The 15,957-nt window shown below is 43.8% G+C and overlaps 1 protein-coding gene across 2 annotated transcripts in view; it reads left to right on the plus strand.

Annotated features, from left to right (window-relative positions):
• The first annotated feature begins 368 nt into the window (after positions 1-368).
• The window catches only part of LOC120989200 (programmed cell death 1 ligand 2-like), a 47,801-nt gene continuing 32,212 nt past the window's right edge, over positions 369-15,957 (plus strand). For both annotated transcript variants that reach the window (XM_040417139.1, XM_040417140.1), the window contains exon 1: positions 369-451. The gene's annotated coding sequence lies outside the window, so the exon portion shown is untranslated. The remainder of the gene's footprint in view (positions 452-15,957) is intronic.

Raw genomic sequence — 15,957 nt, forward strand, 5'->3', positions numbered from 1 at the left:
AACCTGGCTGATTAGCTCTGTATACCCACAGTGATTCCACTGCAGCTAGTAATAATTGATGAGCCTGTGATATAATTTTGCAATAGAAGCTTAACATCTTTTCTTTTCTCAGAAATTCATTTGAAGGGAATTTACACGTAGTAAGAAATAGGGAGGTTATTTAACTTTGATGAGAAGTTACAGTATGTCATTATGAGAAATTTAATTAACCAATAATGGAAAAGCCACAGCCTACATTTTCGGCATTCTTTTGTGATTGGACTTTTCCTTTGGTCAACAGATTTCCTCGAAGATAATTTTTTTTTCATAGCTGCTTACAGTAAGTTAATATCGGATATACTCACATATACAAAAACACTTCCTTCTTGTGCAGCAATATTTATCTGTCATGAATGAGGAAGCACAGAACAGTACAGAGCAGACTATGACTTCTGTGACTGCAGCTTTCTGGGTGAGTAGTGCCTTTATTTATCTTTAACCATACTATCCCCTCACTATGACAATGTCTATCAAGAAAACACTTCATCTAGTATATTCAGGGCTTTAAAACTAACATCAAATGTCGATACACTACATTTATTTTATGAACTCATTTTCTGGAGAAAATGTTTTCGGGCTCTTTGGTTCTTGGCAAGCTCTAAATATCTATTTTGAAACAAGCAGTCTCTAGATGTCTTCTAGTATATATTCCAATGCACAGTATTCACTTCCTTTACATGAATATTGTAAACTAGACTGTGCTACGTGTCACTAGGGGGAACTTGCTGCATATGAGTTTATAATGCTCCCACTGGTTGTAACGTTAATTGTATGATTTCATTCTGTGGCTACTGCATGTAAAGGAGAGTGCTAGGCGGCCACTGTGTATGAAGGTGCACTCTGTTGGCGGTGTTGTCTATAGTGGGAAGTCTGCTGCATTGTTTATGAAGGTGCACTCTATGTGCGGTGTTGTTTATTATGGGTGGGCAGTAAGCTGGCACTGTTTATGAAGATGCACTCTGTTGGCAGTGTTGTCTATAGTGGGCAGTAAGCTGGCACTGTTTATGAAGGTGCACTCTGTTAGCGGTGTTTATAGTGGGCAGTCTGCTGCATTGTTTATGAAGGTGCACTCTATGTGCTGTGTTGTTTATTATGGGTGGGCAGTAAGCTGGCACTGTTTATGAAGGTGCACTCTATGTGCGGTGTTGTTTATTATGGGTGAGCAGTAAGCTGGCACTGTTTATGAAGGTGCACTCTGTTGGCGGTGTTGTTTATAGTGGGCAGTCTGCTGCATTGTTTATGAAGGTGCACTCTGTTGGCAGTGTTGTCTATAGTGGGCAGTAAGCTGGCACTGTTTATGAAGGTGCACTCTGTTGGCAGTGTTGTCTATAGTGGGAAGTCTGCTGCATTGTTTATGAAAGTGCACTCTGTTGGCGGTGTTGTTTATAGTGGGCAGTCTGCTGCATTGTTTATGAAGGTGCACTCTGTTGGCAGTGTTGTCTATAGTGGGCAGTAAGCTGGCACTGTTTATGAAGGTGCACTCTGTTGGCAGTGTTGTCTATAGTGGGAAGTCTGCTGCATTGTTTATGAAAGTGCACTCTGTTGGCACGATTTCTTTTTTGTGGGCAGTCTGCTCCATTGTGTATGAAGGTGCACACTGTTGGCGGTGTTGCTTATTGTGAGTGGGCAGTAAACTGGCACAGATTATGAAGATGCACTCTGTTGGAGGTGTTGTTTATTGTGGGCAGTCTGCTCCATTGTTTATGAAGGTGCACCCTGTTGGCACGATTTCTTTTTTGTGGGCAGTCTGCTCCATTGTGTATGAAGGTGCACACTGTTGGCGGTGTTGCTTATTGTGAGTGGGCAGTAAACTGGCACAGATTATGAAGATGCACTCTGTTAGAGGTGTTGTTTAATGTGGGCAGTCTGCTGCACTGTTTATGAAGGTGCACTCTGTTGGCAGTGTTATTTATTGTGGGCAGTCTGCTCCATTGTTTATGAAGGTGCACTCTGTTGGCAGTGTTGTTTATTGTGGGCAGTCTGCTGCATTGTTTATGAAAGTGCACTCTGTTGGCAGTGTTATTTATTGTGGGCAGTTTGCTCCATTGTTTATGAAGGTGCACTCTGTTGGCACAATTTTTTTTTTGTGGGCAGTCTGCTCCATTGTGTATGAAGGTGCACTCTGTTGGCACTATTGTTTATTGTGGGCAGTCTGCTCCATTGTGTACAGGGGCGTAGCTAAAGGATCATGGTCCATGGTGCAAGAGTTCAGCTTGGGCCCCCTTCCTTCAGTGCTTTATGGCCAGGGGCAGGGAAGCACATTGCCTTCATGCTGCCTAAGGCAAACATTGACACGGCACCCCCCTGTACAAATTTTTGACATTACCCCTTTCCCTCCAGTCAGAGGTGTAACTTGACTGGCATGCACTTTCTATAATACTGGTGTCTTCTTATGTGCCACAAGGGTCTTTGGGCCCCCTCAGGCTCCTGGGCCCGGTAGCGACTGCTACCTCTGCACCCCCTATAGCTACGCCCCTGATTGTGTATGAAGGTGCACTCTGTTGGCGGTGTTGCTTATTGTGGGTGGGCAGTAAGCTGGCACAGATTATGAAGGTGCACTCTGTTGGCAGTGTTGTTTATTGTGGGCAGTCTGCTGCATTGTTTAAGTGTGAAAGTAGCCTATGTCCAGCAAGCCCCCTCGGAAGCCAGTGTAGAGGATGGGAGTGGTAGTGGCCCTGGTGTAGTGTTGTATAGTAGTGTCATGGTGCCATTGATCCCTGGGGTCTGTTGCAGTGAAAGTTATTGTACTGAAGAGTTAAACGTAACAAAGTGCAATGTAGAACTTGAAATACATACAGTAGCAGCAGGCTTTAGTAATTCTTCGCTGGCACCAGCAAGGATATGGAGACAGGTTGGCTGGTGGTAATTCTGCACTTTACCTGTGACTTAGTGGTTATTTTGTGATGAGGGCTTGAATGTTTCCCTAACCTCACAGCAGTGTCTGTAGAAGCTGCATTTAGCAGTTCTCTCTGCTGTCTTTATCCTCTCAAGGCTTCACTTGAGGCAATTTAGTGATGGTTCTCACTGGAGAATCTGCTGTAGGAGCAGGAGCACTGCAGTCTGTGTCCTCTCCGCTCTGTCTCTAGACAGGAACTCCCCTCTCTTAGCAGGAAGATGGGCCGGCCTTTGGGGTGTGCGGGCTGTGCGGCCGCACAGGGCGCCATAGCAAAAGGGGCGCTGGGCGGCCGACAGCTCGCAATGTAATATGCGGCAGGCGAGGCTGCACTTGTGTTCTCCCTCGGGGCGCCCCCCTCCATCTCCCCCTCCCCTGTCTGACCTGCCTGCTGCCCCCGCCGCTGCCAATAAGAAGAGAGACAGGAGGAGGAGGGGAGGGGCTGTGGCCACTGCGCCACCAATGAAGATAACTGACCTGTTAATACAAATACAGGAGGCGGGTGCTGGAATCAAAAAGCCGGCACCCGACCTCTGTGACAGGGAGCTGCGATCAGCTGCAGTTGAGTTAACCCTTCAGGTGCGGTACCTGAGGGGTTAACTGCCGCTGATCGCAGCTCGCAGTCACAAAGGTCGGGTGCCGGCTATTTGATTCCGGCACCCGCCTCCTGTATTTGTATAAGAAACGTTGGTGGCACAGTGCGCCCCCCCCCTAGTATAAGAAACGTTGGTGGCACAGTGCGCCCCCCCCCCCCCCCCCCAACACCCCAGTATAAGAAACATTGGTGGCTCAGTGGGAAGTGCCAATGAGGGTTAAAAAATAATAAAAAAAATTAACTCACCTCCTCCAGTTGTGATGGATCATGTGATGTATCATGTGATGAGCACAGTGATGTCACCACAGGTCCTTTGACAGGTAATGAAGAAAGAACAGAAGACGATCAATTGGAGGAGGTGAGTTAATTATTTTTTTATTTTTTAACCCTCATTGGCACTGCCCACTGCACCACCAATGTTTATTATACTGGGGTGTTGGGGGGGTGCACTGCACCACCAATGTTTATTATATTGAGGGGGGGCGCACTGCGCCACCAATGTTTATTATACTGGGGTGTTGGGGGGGCGCACTGCGCCACCAATGTTTATTATACTGGTGTTTGGGGGGGCGCACTGCGCCACCAATGTTTATTATACTGGGGTGTTGGGGGGGCGCACTGCGCCACCAATGTTTATTATACTGGGGTGCTGGGGGGGCGCACTGCGCCACCAATGTTTATTATACTGGGGTGTTGGGGGGGCGCACTGCGCCACCAATGTTTATTATATTGGGGGGGCACACTGCGCACAACGACGGGTTAGGAAAATTTCACAGCAGAGTGCGCATGCGCTGGGAGCCTTGCCGGCGGTTAGGGTAGGGAAAAATTATGGGCCAGTGCACTGGCCCGTACGTAATTTTTCCCTTCCCTAACCGCTGGTGAGGCTCCCGGTGCATGCGCAGTGTCGGCCGGTGTCCAGCTGAGAACATCCATCCGATCACTGCGCCTGCGCACTGGCCCATAGTTTTTCCCTACCCTAACCGCCGGCGAGGCTCCTGGCGCATGCGCACTCTGCTGTGAAACTTCCCTAACCTGTCGTTGTGCGCCTGCGCGGCGCTGCACACCTCCTCACGTCATGTCCGGTGCGACCGGAAGTGACGAGGGTAGGGAAATCTCAAGAAGTAGGGAAGGATAACATTACACCGGCCTTTGGGGTGTGCGGGCTGGTAACTACTTGGTTGGATAGTCAGCCAGCCTATGCCATGATGCCAGCAACAAGCAGTGTTTTTGGTTTTTTTTTTGGGGGGGGGGGGGGGCACCACAAGGTTAGCTCGCACAGGGCGCCTGAACACCTAAGGCCGGCCCTGGATGGACCAGCCCTCTCCTACCAAGAGGGGAGGAACAGGGTGGTAATAATGGCCAGGAACAAATAGTAATATGTATTATATAACAATATAAACAATTTGTAGTACCCCCAGGTCTGGCGTACTACACAAGTATTTCATAAAGGCATGCACATGTATTAATATATGCTTAATATCTTTATCTTACATTCTTTGAGTCTAGTCCTCAATCTCATCAAATATATGTTGTTATATAGCTTTATTATTTAGCTTTATATATGAAAATGTATGTCAATAAATACGGAGATATGTCGCACTAGAGTGAGAGGGGATCTCTCAGAGGTGCTCCCACTGACAGAAAACACCCAGTCTGACAAAATGTGAATGAATAAATAAATAGTAGTGGGGCACTCTCTATGGTAATGGGATCTTTATTGATAATCGGATAAAATTTGACAATAAATAGTTCGACAGTCAAGGATATAGTACAGTTCAAATCAATTAGCAACAAGAAGTAACAATATAAATATACTAAGAAGTTATTAAATTCTAGAATAAAAACAATACAATCTTATACATAAATATCTGGATCCCAATTGCTGATGTAATTCCTAAAAACCAACAATCTGTGAATTCTCTGATGGTTTAAAAGAAATCACAATAAGACAAGTGGTAAAATTATCGACCAGAGGGAATTCGATATAAATATTCAAAAATGGAGTGGCTAATAAAATTCGATATGAAAAAATTCGATGATAAAAAATCGTAAGAAAATAGAACATCAGGCTTTTCGAGTGTTCAAACTATGTACCAGGTACTATCAGATTTTTAGCACAGAACAAAGTTAATAGTCAGGTGTTATTCGATTTAAAACACCAATGAAAGTCAGTAGCATATGGAGCGGCGTCCCACTCACTGTATGCAGACAGCGGCGTCCCGCTGTATTTTCAACAGAATTCGATCGCTTTTTTTCGGAAGGAATTAGCACAATCTTACCGGGAGGTCTTTTAAATGGACTTCGTGCCCTCGACACGGTGTACCTTCTTTGAGGATTAGGGTTCCGGTCTCAAGGGCTTTTTTGATCAAAGATGGTGTTCCAAATACATCTGGCTCACTGCTGATGTAGTGAGATTATATCCTTCAATTCCACATCACACTGCACTTTTGGCATTAGAATTTCATCTACACAAATATAGCCATCATACCTATGAATACATTCAATATATTCTAGAAGTCACACAATTCTTGATGGTGCATAATTATTTTTACTTCAATAATTCGTATTATTTGCAAACACGAGGAGTTTCTATGGGGGCAAAATTTTCCCCCTCCCTAGCCAATATTACAATGTCATATTGGGAGGAACGCTACATATTCAGTACGGATAATCCTTATTTGGAGGACATCCAATGGTATGGCAGATACATCGACGACCTGCTCCTGATCTGGTTACCTCAACAGCAATCCCTATGCCCTTCGCTTTGTGTGTTCACACGATGCGGTTTCGATTAATTTTTTGGATTTAGTCCTGACAGGTGTCAAAGGAGAGAGAGTTCAAACTAAAACTTATCGCAAGCCCACAACAGGTAATACCATTCTTAGGGCAGACAGCCATCACCCCATACACACAATCAAGTCGATTCCTGTGGGCGAATTTATTCGCGCAAGATTAAATTGCAGTGATGACATATCCTTTCACCATGAGAGTAAAGTCATCACTGCACGTCTTGCATCCAGGAATTATCCCTCGTGGATGATACAATGGGCGCAAACAATAGCACAGAGAAAAAAGCACAGGGACCTGTTGTTTGGAAATATGCAATCCACCAATACCTCAAAAAATGCCAAACAATTACCAACTTTAGTACTTACATACAGCAATCAGTTCCATCAAATTCGAGAATCTATCTCAAAGTGCATTTCTTTGCTGTTCGAAGATCCAGTGTTATATCAATTGTTGAGAGATGGACACAGGGTGGTCTCAAGACGACCTCCGTCTCTTGCGACCTCACTGTCTCCCTCTCTCTTCACCTCTTTACCCAAGTCTAAACGCAAACAGATTTGGTTAAAATACACTGGGTTCACACGATGCGGCAGTCATCCTTGTAGAGCATGCGGTTATGTCCTCCCTTGCAAGACTTTTCGAGACTCTTCAGATAATTATAGCTTTTCCATCAAATCGTACATTAATTTTAACTCCACTGGAGTGGTCTATGTGATCGAATGTGTGGAATGTAGACTTCTGTATGTGGTTTGTACAACTCGAAAATTTTAATCAAGATTATTGGAACACTTAAATTATATCACGAACAGCGCATATGTGAATATTTCAAACGCTGCAAAACATTTTATTACTTCGCACAACAGAAGTCTGCATACCTTTTCTGCATATGCAATCAAACACATTTTTCTTTCATCAAGGGGAGGTGATCTGCAAAAATTAACTCGTCAAATGAAAGCTTTTTGGATCTTGAAATTAAACACAAGATACCCCTTGGGTTTAAATTTAAGGAAAGACCTAATGTATATCTATTGAGAAGGAAGTACCCTTCGAACCTGTATTTAACACATGGCCATGTTTCTTTATGTTTGACTTTAATTGTATAATACATGAGGTATTTGCTACAGATGACAATTCAGACACTGTGGTTTTTCTACTGAACACAGGATAATAATGTTTATTGACAACTGACTACTGTACTTATGCAACCCCTCTTTGTATGATTTTTTTTGTCAATTTTAATCTGTACCATATGTACCATATATTTGAGGTTAAAACAGACAGCCTCTCTGCCTGCGATTATCCACTTCATTGCTTATACCTGAACTTAACCGCCCACCCAGAACATGGGGGATGGTGAATCACAAAGTTTATAAGCAAATGGAGCACTGCAGACAGAGGGCAAGTCATGAGTAAGAATATTTATTTGTTCGAAACGCGTTGACTGTAACGGACTGTAACTGGATGTGTGAAGATTATGCCATCAATGTTTTATTACCCACTGCTGGAATAAAGAAATCGTCACTCAAAGATTATAGGTGCTGGAATTCTTTCATCTTTATATTCGCTGAGGTCTTACCTACACTACTGTGCACCAAGGGTGGATCATTTGGAATTCAAGCAAATGAGCTGGATTTTCCTATTTTCTACATGAGTACTGGTGCCCACACACCATACAGGACACAGTACAAACAACCACACCCAGGTATCCAGCACACCAGTTACTGCCTGGAAACCCCCATGCAAACAGGACGCATGGCGGCCCCAGGCAGAGCAGCATACAGACTTGTAGTTCCCCCTCCGGGGAACCCTGACACCCCCTTCTGGAGGCACACCACAGAGGAAACATGTCTAGCAAACATGCTGGACTATAAACACCAACAGACCAGATATGTAACAACCACTAGACAAGACAACAACCACCCATACATAAACAACACCAAACATATGCAAGGGTAGTGAAGGAAAGGAGAACAACTGGAACATAGGGGAGACATCATGGTGACCTTGATGTTCCACAAGGTGGCCCTCAAGCACTGGGCAGGTAGTAGAGGCCTGGCAGGAGCACAGCTTCAGCACAAAGCAAGGCTGCAGGAACACTGAGCCCAACCAACAGGCCACAGGCAATATAAACCTCGTGGCCACACCCAGGACACACCTAAATCCCCACCAGCTAGATAATTAACCCCTCCGTCACCAGACAGGGAAGGCCCCAAGAGAAAGGAGGAGGCACCTACATGCTGCAACCAAAACAAGTTGGTCCCAGAAAAGTCCTTTAAACAAGTATATTAAGCATCTATATTTCACTCACAAAATCACTTTATTACTAGTTTTGGGAGACAAATAAATCTGCTTACCTAATTATAATGTCATTTGTTTCAATGTAGTATTTTGGGTTGAAAAAGGGGGTCAGTCAGCACATCCCAATGCGCAGGGGCACGTTGCTATGGCTGAAAACAACACTGTAAAACAAAACATGCAATGCAACAGCTCTCTGTAAACCAAATAAAGTACAAAAATGCATAATAATTGCTAATGCTATACTTATAAATTAGAGATGCTTGGCAAATCATTTTGTACAAAATTATTTGAGTCTGTCTGCCGCACGTCAAGGCGATCTCTGTAAGACAGATTCCTAACACTAAATTCTACATGTTATGTGCCATGACGGCTACCATACAATTCAGGGAGTGTAGGTTCCACATGCATGCTGGGCCTGCTTTAATTTCTGTCATCTTTGGTGCCAAAATGGCCTCTATTATATCCAAGGAATGCAGGTACCAACATGCATGCCTAGCCCACTCCACACCACTCCCGGTGCCAAATGGCCACCAAAGAATGCAATGAGAGTCCACACTATACCTCTCCTGGTGCCAAATGGCTTCCAGTGAATGAGGGAGAGCAGGCTAAGCTATACACTCACACTAATTAAAATCAGCCTATGGGGCAGACAAGCTGGTCAGGAGTGCACGACTAAGGAGGCAGCCACACCTCCAGCACAAGCTGCAAAGAAAAAAGGGGTCAATCAGCACATCCCAATGAGCAATTGGCAATTATTATGCATTTTTGTACTTTATTTGGTTTGAAGAGAGCTGTTGCATTGCATGTTTCGTTTTACAGTATTTTGGGTTAAAACATTTTTGCAAAAACATTTTTATTTCATTTTTAGATTTTTTGGTTTCGCCAATGTCTATGATTTGTAGTACATGGCTGCAGAATGCTATACACAGTGAAATACATGAGACCTACTATATGATGGCTTGTTCTCCTGAGTGATTGCCTAAGCTGATTTATGACCAAATCAAATTTCAACTTTGACTTGCCCATATTAGGATGGTGCTACTGTGCCAACCAGCCCAGGAGAAGTGGAGCAGAGGATGGTTTTGGCTGTAGCAGTCAATCACAGTGGCAATCCTAATACCGATGCTCCCTAAGGCCAGGGCAGTGAAAGGAGGGTGCATCCTTACTTCCCTCCGGGCACACCCTGATTTTGGGGTCAACTGTCTGATGGTAACTGGGGTGCCTTTGGTGTTGTAGGTTTGGTGCAGGTACCAGGCAGAAGGTGTAGGGGGCACTGATCAGCATATGGTGCAGGAGTCAACAACCAGGCCCGATGTAGTAAATAAATCTATTTCTTTGCAGAATGGGAGTTGTAGTATATCCAATGGCACAAAACCACAGTGCAAATCTCACCAAATAGCAATGTATGGATAGGAACAAAGTACTATTTCTTCTCTATCTTCTCAAGGTCTCTTTCTGTAGAATCTATGGCTGGCAGTATTACAATGATATTTGGAATTTCCAACTGAGAGATACAGGGCTTAAGATACAACTGGGCAGGTCGTGTCCAAGTGTGAAGGGTATCTCAACAATGTCCCTCTCACACAGTAATGTCTGTCAGCTTTGATCAGCAAATGCCTTGCTCTATGGCTCTAATGCTGTCGTGCAGATTCTAGTCATCCTTCTTGGCCCTTTCCTTTATCTCTCTCTCTTTGAGTACTGTAGAAATTGTGAGGTCTTTCACTCAGTAGCTAATATTCAGAGAAGGTGATTCCCTGGTTCTTTCTCCAGTCCTGTGAGGAGTGGAGCACATGTAGCAGCTTCCTCCCTCTTCCTATGCTAATACTAGACTACACCGAGCTAGGGATGGATCAAGATCTACACCCAACTTTCTGCAGGTGCTGTGTCATCCAGTCTGCATCCCACATTTTGCGGTCCCGTACTTTATGCCTTATGTTAGAAATGCCTATTCTTGTTCACAAAAAGGACAACAATAGGACGATTTATCTTTTTTGTAGGGTCGCGGAACGGACATATGGATGCAGACAGCATACGGTCCCATTTCCCCATTGAAATGAAGCCCGAAAATTTGGTTCTGTGAATAGACCCTAACTCCGTCACATCCATACAAAGCCGTATTGGGAATATCCATGGCATAAAATTACATAAAATTAAATAATGAAACAATTTTGCAAGTACCCTGGTCTGGGGTACGGCAGCACAGAAAAGCTTTTTTGTGGCAGTTTTTTATTTATCCAGAAGTGGATCCAGCAAGAAGAAGTACTGTATAATACACTGCTCAAAAAAATAAAGGGAACACAAAAATAACACATCCTAGATCTGAGTTAATTAAATATTCTTCTGAAATACTTTGTTCTTTACATAGTTGAATGTGCTGACAACAAAATCACACAAAAAAAAAAAATGGAAATCAAATTTTTCAACCCATGGAGGTCTGGATTTGGAGTCACACTCAAAATTAAAGTGGAAAAACACACTACAGGATGATCCAACTTTGATGTAATGTCCTTAAAACAAGTCAAAATGAGGCTCAGTAGTGTGTGTGGCCTCCACGTGCCTGTCTGTTTCTGACCGTTTGAGCAGACACATGCACATTTGTGGCCTGCTGGAGGTAATTTTGCAGGGCTCTGGCAGTGCTCCTCCTGTTTCTCCTTGCACAAAGGCGGAGGTAGCGGTCCTGCTGCTGGGTTGTTGCCCTCCTACGGCCTCCTCCACGTCTCCTGATGTACTGGCCTGTCTCCTGGTAGCGCCTCCATGCTCTGGACACTACGCTGACAGACACAGCAAACCTTCTTTCCACAGCTCGCATTGATGTGCCATCCTGGATAAGCTGCACTACCTGAGCCACTTGTGTGGGTTGTAGACTCCGTCTCATGCTACCACTAGAGTGAAAGCACCGCCAGCATTCAAAAGTGACCAAAACATCAGCCAGGAAGCATAGGAACTGAGAAGTAATCTGTGGTCACCACCTGCAGAACCACTCCTTTATTGGGGGTGTCTTGCTAATTGCCTATAATTTCCACCTGTTGTCTATCCCATTTGCACAACAGCATGTGAAATTGATTGTCACTCAGTGTTGCTTCCTAAGTGGACAGTTTGATTTCACAGAAGTGTGATTGACTTGGAGTTACATTGCGTTGTTTAAGTGTTCCCTTTATTTTTTTGAGCAGTGTATATTCCTTCATAGTTTTCATTCCCTACCCAGTTCTGGCTTTGGCTCAAAAAACTGCCATTCCATCACAAAAAGCCACAAAAAGCTGCGTGTGACCCCCTCTCCCCTTAATCAGCTAAGAATCTTGTTCAGTAGGGGACAGAGACCGAAATCCAGGGACCCAGTTGAGAAGACAGAACTGCTCAATGAGTTAGGCTACTTTCACACTTGCGGCAGTGTGATCCGGCGTGCAGTTCCGTAGTCGGAACTGCCCGCCGGATCCGCCGATTTGGATGTGACTGAAAGCACAAATGCATTGCAAGAACGGATCCGTCTCTCCACTTGTCATGCGGACAGACGGATCAGTCTTGTATTTTTTTTCACATTTTTACCGGTCTGCGCATGCGCAGGCCAGCAGGACGGATCCGGCATTCCGGTACTTTGAATGCCGATCCGGCACTAATACATTCCTATGGGGAAAAATGCCGGATCCGGCATTCAGGCAAGTCTTCCGTTTTTTTTCCGCCGGAGATAAAACCATAGCATGCTACGGTTATATCTTTTGCCTGATCAGTCAAAACGACTAAACTGAAGACATCCTGATGCATCCTGAACGGATTACTCTCCATTTAGAATGCATGGGGATATGCGTGATCAGTTCTTTTCCGGTATAGAGCCCCTGTGACGGAACTCTATGCCGGAAAAGAAAAACGCTTGTGTGAAAGTACCCTAATATGTAGGGAATAGAAGCAATGACAATGTTGCTGTCTGTTAGACGAGGCGATCACATGATTTCTGGGTACTAACTCTGCTAGTGATTGGTGAAAGTATAGAGAACTGTATTCTCTTGTAATTGGGTCTTCTGTGGATGCTATGTTAAAAATATAAAAATATATCCAAAAATAATAAAAATATTCGCAGTGATTGGAGACAGCTCAGATCAAAGACATTTAAAGGGAACCTGTCACCATGAAAATGCTATGTAAGCTACAGGCACCATGTTATAGAGCTGGAGGAGTTTAGCAGATTGATATATACCAGCTCTGTAAAAAAATTAAGAGACTACTTTAAAATTATCTGTTCTTCTAGTATTACAATATATGAGTATGTGTTAGATGAAAATAAGAATTATATAAACTATTAACAACATTTCTTACAAATTTCAGATACAAATATTGTATTTTAGAGCTTTTTTTAAAATAAAATTACAACTGGTCAAAATAACAAAACCGTTCCGGTAATATAAGACAGCAAATAATGCTTAAAAAACAAGTTCACATTCATGTTTAAACAACACTGTACTAATATTTAAACTTTGGCGGAGACCAGAAATTTTAATCACAGCTTTCATGCATCTTGGCAGTTTTTTTTTTACCAGTCTTTCACATTGCTGTTGGGTAACTTTATTCTACACCTGGCACAGAAATTCAAGCAGCTCAGCTTTGTTTGATGGCTTGTGATCATCAATCTTTCTCTTCATCATGTTCCAGGGGTTTTCAATGGGGTTCAGGTCTGGAGATTCTGCTGGCCATGATGGGGTCTTTAATCTGATGGCCCTTCATCCACACCTTGATGGACCTGGCTGTGTGACATGAGGCATTGTCCTGCAAGAAAAGAAAAACAATCGTCAGTGATGGGAAACATTAACAGCAGAAGGAAGCAAGTTTTCTTCCAGGATAAGGCCTCTTTCACACTACCGTTTTTTTTTTCCGTTTTGCGGTCCGTTTTTTGCGGTCCGTATACGGTCCGTATACGGAACCATTCATTTCAATGGGTCCGCAAAAAAACGGAATGTGTTCCGTATGCATTCCGTTTCCGTATTTCCGTTTTTCCGTGCCGTGAAAAGATAGAACATGTCCTATGTTTGTCCGCAAATCACGGTCCGTGGCTCAATGCAAGTCAATGGGTCCGCAAAAAAAACTGAACACATACAGAAATGCATCCGTATGTCTTCCGTTTCCGTTCCGTTTTTTGCTGAACCATCTATTGAAAATGTTATGCCTGCCCAATTTTCTCTATGTAATTACTGTATACTGTATATGGCATACGGAAAAACGGAACGGAAAAACGGAACAGAAACGGAGACACAACGGAACCCAAAAACGGGACAACGGATCCGTGAAAAACGGAACGCAAAACACTGAAATGGACATACTGTAGTGTGAAAGAGGCCTAACTTTAACATGGCTTGATTCATGTGTCCAATTTCAGTCTTGCTGAAACAACCCCACGTGATTATCGATCCTGTACTAAATATCATAGTAAGGGCCCATTCAGACGGCCGTATGCTATCCGCAAAAATGCGGATCCGTTTTTTTGCGGATTAGATGCTGACCCATTCACTTCTATGGGGCCCTTTTCTATTCCACAGTTCCGCAAAAAAAATGAAACATGTCCTATACTTGTCCGTGAAAATCAGGACATGGCCCCATTGAAGTCTATGGGTCCGCAAAAATACTGAATGCTATCCGTTTTTTTGCAGATCCGTTTTTTTGCGGATCCGCAAAAAAACGGATAGCATTCAGTATTTTTGCGGACAGCATACGGCCGTCTGAATGAGCCCTAAAGACTGTGAGACACTATGGTTTGTAGGTCTCTCCTTAAAAATTGGACTCATCTTAGAAAATTACCTTACTCCAGTCTTCCATGGTTCAATCCTCATGGTCTTTTGCAAACTTCAGCGTCACTCTTCTTTGCTTCTCATTGATGAAGGGCTTTTTTCTAGCTTTGCACGACTTCAGCCCTGCCTCTAGAAGCCTGTTTCAAGCAGTCCTCACTGTGCATTTCACCCCAGCTCCCGCTTGCCATTCTTTTTGTAGGTCACTTGATGTCATTCTACGGTTAAGTGATATTCGAAAGATGTGGAGATCATCACGGTCAGCATTGAATTGTTTTCACCCTCTGCGAGTCTCAGTCCCAATTAGGGATGAGCGAATTTGCATAAAACTTTATTTCAATACTGTACGAAGCGAGCGCTCCATACAGTATTAGAATGTATTGGCTCCCATGAGCCAAAGTTATTACTTGGAACTGAACCTGAGTTCGGGATTTTTTTTTTTACAGAAGTAATCAATTTATAAAGTTATTATTACGCAAAGTATCACAAGACTTCCCAAAGTAATAACTTCGGCTCATTGGAGCCAATACTGTACGGAGCACTCGCTCCGTACAGTATTGAAACAAAGTTTTATGCGAATCGACTTCCGATGTTTGCTATTGACCTTGTTCTTATGAACTGCTGTCTTTGAAATTTTGAGGATGGAAGCACCCTGACGCTCAAAAAATTCAATCCTTTTTCCACTCAATCAGAACTTTTCTTTTCATCTCTTTTGGCATGTTCTGTAGTTATTTTTTCATTACACTTACTTTTTGAGTACTACTAGCACTGCTTTTGCCAACCAGCTTGTTCTATAACAAGAGAATAGTGATGACTACAGGAGTGTTTTTATATAGTAAATACAATTTGGTTTAGGTCATTACCTAATCAGCACCTCAGTAAGTAGAATTAGGTGTAGTACCTGTGATGGAATTCAACCAACACTGGAATGGATGGCTACCACATATGTGGAGATGCTGATTTAAAGGGTTTCTGTCACCTGAAAAATGGGTACTAAGCTGGATGACATTAGCGATGTGCTAATGTCAGCTGAACATAACTATATTAGTGCCACCTCACTGCCTAAAGCCTTTATTGAGAAAAACAAACGTTTATAATATGCTAATTAGCATCTAGGAGCTAGGGGGGGGGGGCGTTGTTCCTGCTCCTAGAGGCTCCGTTTGCCCACCTCTTTTCACGCCCTTCTTCTCTTGATTGACAGGGCCAGGGCAGCACTGCTCTCCTCCCGCCGGCCGTGTCTGCAGTGTAAATCTCGCGCCGTTCAGTATTCGGCGCAGGCTCAGTGAGGGAAGGACGCTCGGCGGCTGCTGGCTTCCTCACTGCGCCTGCGCCGTTCAGTATTATACTGAACGGCGTGAGATTTACACTGCAGACACGAATGAAAACAGCTGCAATAATTTGACTACATGACATATCCTCTTAATAACTAACTATCCTACATCTAAGGCTAGTTCCACACCTGTTGTACAGCTACATATCTGATAATGTCCCCCGCTGACCCAGCAGGTAGTACCCCGTACTGCCCCTAGTAATGTCTCCCACTGTCCCTAGTAATGTCCCCCACTGCCCCCAGTTTT

The sequence above is a fragment of the Bufo bufo genome, chromosome 2 (assembly GCF_905171765.1).
Source record: "Bufo bufo chromosome 2, aBufBuf1.1, whole genome shotgun sequence".
NCBI classification, from domain to species: Eukaryota; Metazoa; Chordata; class Amphibia; order Anura; family Bufonidae; genus Bufo; species Bufo bufo.